Source organism: Microcaecilia unicolor, chromosome 4 (genome assembly GCF_901765095.1).
Source record: "Microcaecilia unicolor chromosome 4, aMicUni1.1, whole genome shotgun sequence".
NCBI classification, from domain to species: Eukaryota; Metazoa; Chordata; class Amphibia; order Gymnophiona; family Siphonopidae; genus Microcaecilia; species Microcaecilia unicolor.
In genome coordinates this window covers 329,348,233-329,356,162 of record NC_044034.1, presented here as the reverse complement: position 1 = coordinate 329,356,162, position 7,930 = coordinate 329,348,233, and the positions used below count along the sequence as shown (strand labels likewise).

At 46.5% G+C, this 7,930-nt stretch overlaps 1 protein-coding gene across 1 annotated transcript in view; it reads left to right on the top strand.

Annotated features, from left to right (window-relative positions):
• Nucleotides 1–1,341: 1,341 nt before the first annotated feature.
• The window catches only part of LZTS1 (leucine zipper tumor suppressor 1), a 38,513-nt gene continuing 31,924 nt past the window's right edge, over nt 1,342–7,930 (top strand). The window contains exon 1 of the mRNA XM_030199640.1: nt 1,342–1,415. The gene's annotated coding sequence lies outside the window, so the exon portion shown is untranslated. The remainder of the gene's footprint in view (nt 1,416–7,930) is intronic.

Genomic DNA, 7,930 nt, shown 5'->3' with positions numbered 1-7,930 from the left:
TTGGACTGTCAGACATCATCTGGGGCAGAGAGATTAGGGATTGGGGTGGCCCAGTTGGGCTTATTAGCTTTTCCACCCTAATGCAGAGGGTGAGCTGTGCCATTTCAGACTTAGCAGTAATTTTCTCAGCTTGTGCTTGCACTGTTTTCCTTTTAAAACTTCTCTGCATCAGGCCAGAATAGCTAATAACCTACTTACCATGTGTTATATGTTGTGTGCCAATGTCTGCTGTGCGGGCTATCTCCTGTGCCAAACGTGTGGGCCTGTGGTAAATTTCTACATGGGCCTCAGGGAGCACAGTTCTGTGTACTCCTTTGATGATAAAAGCAGCCCTGCTTATGATGCCCCCAGCCCTGAAGTGTGGGTCAGCCATCTTGCTTTCAACACCCTTTCTCCCACCTTAGTCCCTGTACTGCTGGATTCACTGGGGGGGGGGGGGGGCAAGCAATAGCACACTGGCACTATTTTTGTCTAGGTGGATGTTGGGGAGAGGAGAGGGCAGGGAAGGACAGCAGTGATCTTGCCCCAGGACTCTTTCTATGGGGAGACTTGCCCCATAAGGTTGATCCAGTCCTGGCTTTACCCCACTGTTTGTAGGGATTTGTAGTTCCGATTTCCTAAATGCATTCCCTAAGAAAAAGCAAACCTACGAATCCCTGCATGCAACCAAGTAAACCCAGGAGTGGATCCACCCTGTTCTGGCAAATCTGCAGCCAGCTGGCATCCTGTGTGGGGAGCAAGCAGGCTTGTTTCTGGGTTCTCTCTCCTCTTCCTATGTATATAGGAAAAGCGGCACTCCTCTGCCCAGTTATTATCTGTCCTGGGTACAGTGGGAAGTGGTTTGTGATTTATGGTTTATTGAAACTTACTATACCGCCTAAACTAATCTGCAGATCTAAAACACAAAATTCCGCAGGAGGAAAGGAACTGCAATAACCGATAGGAAGAACGTCAAACTTTACTCAGCCAAAAGAAAACAAGAGAAGGAAAGATTCAGACCAGTGAGGAGGACATGAGGGAGCATGGTGGTGTCTGGGGGAGGGACTGGTGTAATTCCGATTGGGCAGAGTTGTTCCCTCTTTCAGGGCAGGTGGGAAGCTCTGTGAAAAGGGTCTCGGAGACAGCAGCCAATGAACGAGGACACTCAGCCTCCCCCCCCCCCTAGTCCCACCCCCTTTCCCTTGGCAGGAGAAGATGTTCTCTTAGGGATGGCTAGCAGCAGAGTCCGGGCTAGAAGCCAAGTTACTAGTTAGCCGTGGGAGCTCAGAGTCAGCGAGAGCTTCACGAAACAAGGAATGTCGGAGGAGACCAGGGTTCAACCTGCTCCCTGATGGCTTTTTTTCTTCCCCCCTGCTCCCCTCTCACTCCATGAAGGATTAGGCTTTGCGCTTCCCTAGTGCTGCAGATGAGAACCGGTAAGAAAAGACTTGCATGCTGTGGCACCCCCCCCCCCCCCCCCCCCCAGTCCTTTCCCCTTCTCCGTGCTTTTCGGAAGCTTAATAACCTGATACCTGGATTAGACAGGCAGCTGCAGAAATTCTCTGCTGCAAAGAGCTACAGCTCCCCGCGATCGTGGTTGTTTTGGGGCAGAGGAGAAAGGACTGGGAAATGTCAGCTGGACCAGATGTTTCACTTTGTCCACAATGTGTGCTGTGTAACTTTCTGAGAGGCAGACTGTGAAAGGTTACCTTTACTGAAGCGTAGGATACGGAATGAACACACTGTGAACAGAGATAAAGACAGATGAGAGGTGGGAAAGATGAAGAAAGAGAGAGGGCGAGAGATAAAAGAAGAAAGGGACAGAGGAAGACGAATAGAGAGAACTGGTGATGGAGATCTAGGAGGAGACATGAGAGAGAGAAGATGCTGGTCAGTTCCTAGAGTATGATAACTTATGATACAACAACAATAACACACACTAACCTATACCTGTGTCCAGACATACACTGAATATATAGAAACAGCGGTAGCCGCATAACATAGAAATATTTGCAGGTATTTTTTTCCTAGATGCATATACAAGGACACACACAATCTGTGCAAGCATTCGCGAACATCACAATCACACACACACACGAGGTGGAAAGTGGCCAGGGTGCTTGACTCTTCCGAACAAAGCCGCCTCTTTCCCCAGGTGTTGCATAATTTCATTTCAAAGGGAGAGCGTTTGGATGCTCCTCCTCCTCCCAGCATCTACCTCCCAATCCCCCAAAAGATACTGCTGTACTGTTTGTCATCCGAAATCCATTCATACCTGTTTGGCACTCCCCAACACAAATACTACAGACCTTTCATTAATTAAGACAAAGGGGCGACCATCTGGTATTCACCATACAGGGAAGAGACGCAATATGAAATGTCTGGGGGAGGAGAAGCTTCAGGAGGGAGTGAAAAGGGGTTTTGGAGTCAGAAAAGGTGATACCGTTCTCCTATATTCAGAATTGCTGGGTTAATTCTGCGGTGACCAGCGCAAGCCCTTTTTTGACTATAGAAATTCGAACATACTTATGGCTTCGTTCAGCTCTTAACGACTCGACTGTAATCAAATAATGAACTCGCCACCATATCCCTGCACTGACTCCCCCCCCCCCCCCCCAAAAAAAAAAAAAAACACACACACACACACACACACCTCGAAGGTTGAGGGAACAGTTATCGTGGCTGTGTCTGAATGTCTTTGGCTCGTGTTGATGTTTTTCAAGCTGAAATGTCAAGCTGCCCTTTAATTTTTGAAAATTAGGACTTGTCATAGAAATAGTGGCAGAGAGAAAAATAGCAGTGGAGGCTGTCAAGGCGTGGTTGCCCTGCAGAGATAATGGGTTTGTTTCTGTAGAAACGACCCCGCAGGTTGTGTACGACAATCCTAAAGGTTTTCAGGAGTGTCATATCACTGCCAAAAACAGGCATGATTTTGACTCAGATTCTGTAATGCAAGTAGCCAGGTCGTGACAATGACGTGTTAGCCCTGGAGGGGCTGGAAAGGGTCCCATATGCAGTCCTCAGCTGAGAATATTTGAGCAGGTCTCAATTAAGACACCAGCACCATTGATTCTGTTAAGATTTGCAAGTGCTTTTTAAGCAGAACCTTTGGGGGAAAGCGGTGTATCGAGGGTCGTGAATAAACAGAAATAAAACGCGGAAATATCATTTTGGCGCCGTTTCTGTGCAAAGTGGAGCAAGGGTAACATCTTCCAGCTGCTTTGCAACTCACACCTTAATATTTCCTACCGGCACTGATACTCTTGAATTTCCTTCCATAGTGAATCTTCCATATTCATTTGGGGTTTTAAAGCTTGGGACACAGAGTAAACACACACCTCCATATCTTAGATCCCTGTTGCTTCAATAGAAGCATAGTTTAATTTGGATTCACTCAATGATCATGATTTTCTTTCCTCTGGGGGCTATGAATGCTGCCTCCCTAACATCCTCTGCAGTCCTGGGGAGTGGAAGACCTGAACTGGGATCTTTTTTCATAGACAGTAAATAGACTTATACAGTCTGTGCCAGAGCTGGTGGTGGGACGCGGACTGGTGGTTGGGAGGCGGGGATAGTGCTGGGCAGACTTATACGGTCTGTGCCAGAGCTGGTGGTGTGAGGCGGGGCTGGTGGTTGGGAGGCGGGGATAGTGCTGGGCAGACTTATACGGTCTGTGCCAGAGCTGGTGGTGGGAGGCGGGGCTGGTGGTTGGGAGGCGGGGATAGAGCTGGGCAGACTTATACGGTCTGTGCCAGAGCTGGTGGTGGGAGGCGGGGCTGGTGGTTGGGAGGCGGGGATAGAGCTGGGCAGACTTATACGGTCTGTGCTAGAGCTGGTGGTGGGAGGCGGGGCTGGTGGTTGGGAGGCGGGGATAGTGCGGGGCAGACTTATACGGTCTGTGCCCAGAAGAGGACAGGTACAAATTGAGGTAGGGTATACACAAAAAGTAGCACATATGAGTTTATCTTGTTGGGCAGACTGGATGGACCGTGCAGGTCTTTTTCTGCCGTCATCTACTATGTTACTATGTTATACCTGTTTCCATAATAGCTCAAGGTGAATTATATTCAGATACAGTAGGTATTCTCCTGTTCCCAGAAGGCTCATTATCTAACCTAGTCTTTGGGGCACACCCATCCATTTGGGGTTTTTAGGATATGCTCATTGAATTCAATGGGATATCCTGAAAACCCTGACTGGCTGGGTGTGCCCCGAGGACTGGGTTGAAAACCCCTCTAACCCCCTTGTTTACTAAGCCACGTGGCAATGCCGACACAGCCCATTCAAAGTGAATGGGCTATGTTAGCATTAGTGCGTGGCAGCAGCTAGCATGGCTTAGTAAACAGGGGGGTAAGTTTGTACCTGAGACAATGGAGGAGTAACAGTGGATTTTGTATTGAGCTGCCTTGATTCCCATGAAAACAAATTGAAAACTTATATTTAAAGGCACAGAAGAACAATGCCCATGTGTGCTTTGCTTGCAGGTTTGCCTGGTGCATATGTACAAGAGCTGTGATTATTGCAAAGCTCTTGTGCACATGCACTTTCCTCCCCCTTGCTTTCAAATAGTGCCTATATCATTTGCAATTTTTTTGTCAGCTGAGCTATTTTTCTGCACAGCTCCCCTGGTATTAATTGGGTGCTGTTCCAGATAGCATCAAGTTCTGAGCATTTATTTATTTAGATTTTGCTCATACCTTTTTCAGTAGTAGCACAAGGTGAGTTACATTCAGGTACACTGGATATTTCTCCGTTCCAGGAAGGCTCACAATCTAAGTCTTGTAGCTGAGACAATGGAGAGTTAAGTGACTTGCCCAAGATCACAAGGAGCAGCAGTGGGATTTGAACCAGCCACTGCTGGATTGCAAGACCGGTGCTCTAACCACTAGACCACTTCTCCTTAGTATCATGAGGGAGATAAAGACAGTTTGGCCTATCCAGTCTGCCTGGACCTATCAGACTAGATTCTAAATATCACGCCTAAAAATTCAGCGCCAAAATGAAATTCACCTAAACTTATTCTATAAAGTACACCTTAATTTAGGCATACTTTATAGAATAAGCCTAAATTTCCACATGGTATATAGAATATGCCAAGGAGCCATGAGAGCGCCTAACTCTAGGTGCGGCCATTTACTTGGTGTAAATACTGGTGCCTAAGTTAGACGCAGAGCAGGTATATTCTATAACCCTGCGTGTAGCTTTCTGGAACGCCCACGACCCACCCATTCCATTAGAATTTACACACACTGCTTTGCAGATTACGCTTAGCAGGTAGTGCGTGTAAATTCTACATAGTTCTAATTAGAGCTGTTAATTGCTTGTTAACATTCAATTATCAGCACTGATTAGCTTGTTAACTAATTAAGTTATGTGCATTGTTATGGAACGATATCCGTGCGGAAATCTTGGTGTGATTATATAGAATCCAGGGGATCTTGCCTGTCTGTCTTTCACCATGAATATTCATGAGATAAATTTGCATATAGCAGAGTCCCATCATGTGCACATTTCTCTCATGCATAGTGGTAATCCTGAAAACTTGACTAGCAAGGTGTGCCTCCAGGAAAGAGTTGAGAAGCAGTGACCTACAGGACTGGAAACAGTTACACTACCACCCCAATAAGAAAGATGTCGCCAAAGGAGTTTAAACATTACTGATCTCAGCAACCTCCTGGCTTGTCCACTGCGACAGCCACTAACATAGCGTGACCTAAGTTTGCACATGCAAATCCAGTTGTATTCTGGATTTGCACGTGCAACTTAATTACTTAAGCCAATCATTGCCAATAATTTCCACTTAACACAGGCAATTATTGACACTATCTGGCATTAATTAGAATTTATGCACAGAACTGTCTAAGTGGATTCTATAACGTGATGTGCGTAAATTCTAAGTTGCATAGGTGAAAAGGGGGCATAGCCATGGGTGTAGGGCTGGAATTAGGAGGCTGCAAACAGGGCAATTGCCCTTGGCCTCCATAACGTAGGAGGCCCCAAACCTGCCTCAAGATAAAGAAGGTATAGGCTTGAAGGCCAGTTTTTGGGCCCTCTTCCCGGTTTCTGTCCCTGAATGTCTAACACCACCTTTGCATGGGTGTATCTCAAATCTATGCATGTTATTATAGAATACACCTGGTCTGCGCCTAATTTAGGGATCAACATTTACACCAAGTGTCAACTTGCCGTAACTGCATGCCACTGAATTTAGTCACGTGGATAGGCGCTCGGCGTATTCTATAAACCATGTGGAAATTTAGGCTGATTCTATAAAGTACGCCTAAATGTAGGCGTACTTTATAGAATACGCCTAGGTGTATTTCATGTTGGCACCGATTTCTTAGGCATGATATATATAGGGGATCTTTTGCTAAGGCTTAGCTCAAGTAATCTGCAGCATGGCCCACGTTATTCCTATGGGCACTGCTGCAAATAACTCGAGGTAAGTTTTGGTAAAAGACCCCCCCCCCCCCCCCCCCTAGAATCTAGTCCTAAATGTATAATCTAGGGTTTCTCAACCCAGTCCATGGGGAAAACTAAACCTTTCTGGTTTTCAAGATATCCACAGTGAATATGCATGAGATATATATTTTAGGCACTGCCTCCATCATATGCAAATATATCTCATGCATACTCATTGTGGATATCTTGAAAACCAGATTGGCTTGGGATTCCCCAAGGACTGAGTTTACAAACCATGGTATAAACTCTTTATCCATGATTTTTTAGCAGCACTTTATACAGTAGATAGTGTCACTTTAAATTCTTACAGATAGTGCCAGGGCAGATTGCAATTGTTCTCTGCCTATGTCTATAGATAGCTGGCAATATTTAGACATCATTGGTATATGCAAAAAGGGATAAGAAGTGAATAGCACAAGCTATCAGGGTAACTGCAGCACTTGCCACTGTATACATGTATTCAGTACCACCACTTTTTTGCCCACAAATTTTGGTATTGCAGAGCGTTATTCTAAAAATGATGCTCCAAGTTGTACTCAAAGGTGAGAAGGACAACTGTGGCTCTAACACATCAAATATGCCCAAACAATTGAAGAGTCCAATGTTTCAATAAGATATATTTATTTATTTATTTAGATTTTGCTCACACCTTTTTCAGTAGTAGCTCAAGGTGAGTTACATTTAGGTACACTGGATCAGGGCCATGCCAAGGGTCTTTGGAGCCCCCCTGCAGGAGATCAGTTGGTGCCCCCCCCCCCCCCCCCGCAGATGAACAGTTGGCGCGTGTGTGTGCGCGCCCCCCTCCCCTCATGAAAATGATCGCTGCCCTCCCGCTCCCATGTCCCAATTGCCTGCCCTCTTCTCCCCCCCAAGATCCCTTTTAAATTTACCTCCGTCCGGCAGTGAAGGCGCGCCACAGCGTCAGTGAAGGAGGCGACGCTCCCGACGTCTGTACTAGTCTTCCCTTCACTCAATGTCCCGCCTTCTTCTGACGTCATTTCCTTGACGTCAGAAGAAGGCAGAACACTGAGCGAAGGGAAGACTAATAGAGACGTCGGGAGTGATGCTGCGGCGCGCCTTCGCTGCCGGACAGAGGTAAATTTCAAAGGGATCTTGTTGGGGGGGAGAAGAGGGCAAGCAGTTGGGATGCGGGAAGGCGAGGTAAGCATGGTGTGGCGGGGCTTACCTTGCTTACTGTGTTGGCACGGCCCTGCACTGGATATTTTTGTGTCCCAGGAGGGTTCATAATGTAAGTTTGTACCTGAGGCAATGGAGAGCTAAGTGACTTGCCCAAGATCACAAGGAGCAGCAGTGGGATTTGAACTGGCCACCTCTGGATTACAAGACCTGTGCTCTAACCACTAGGCCACTCCTCCACATATATGAGATCCTAGTGTTAATTTTAAACAAGGAGGAGACCTCAATACACCCAGACACAAATGGCAATTTTCGCATCTTTAACTGGGGTTGTTATATTCATCATTGGTCT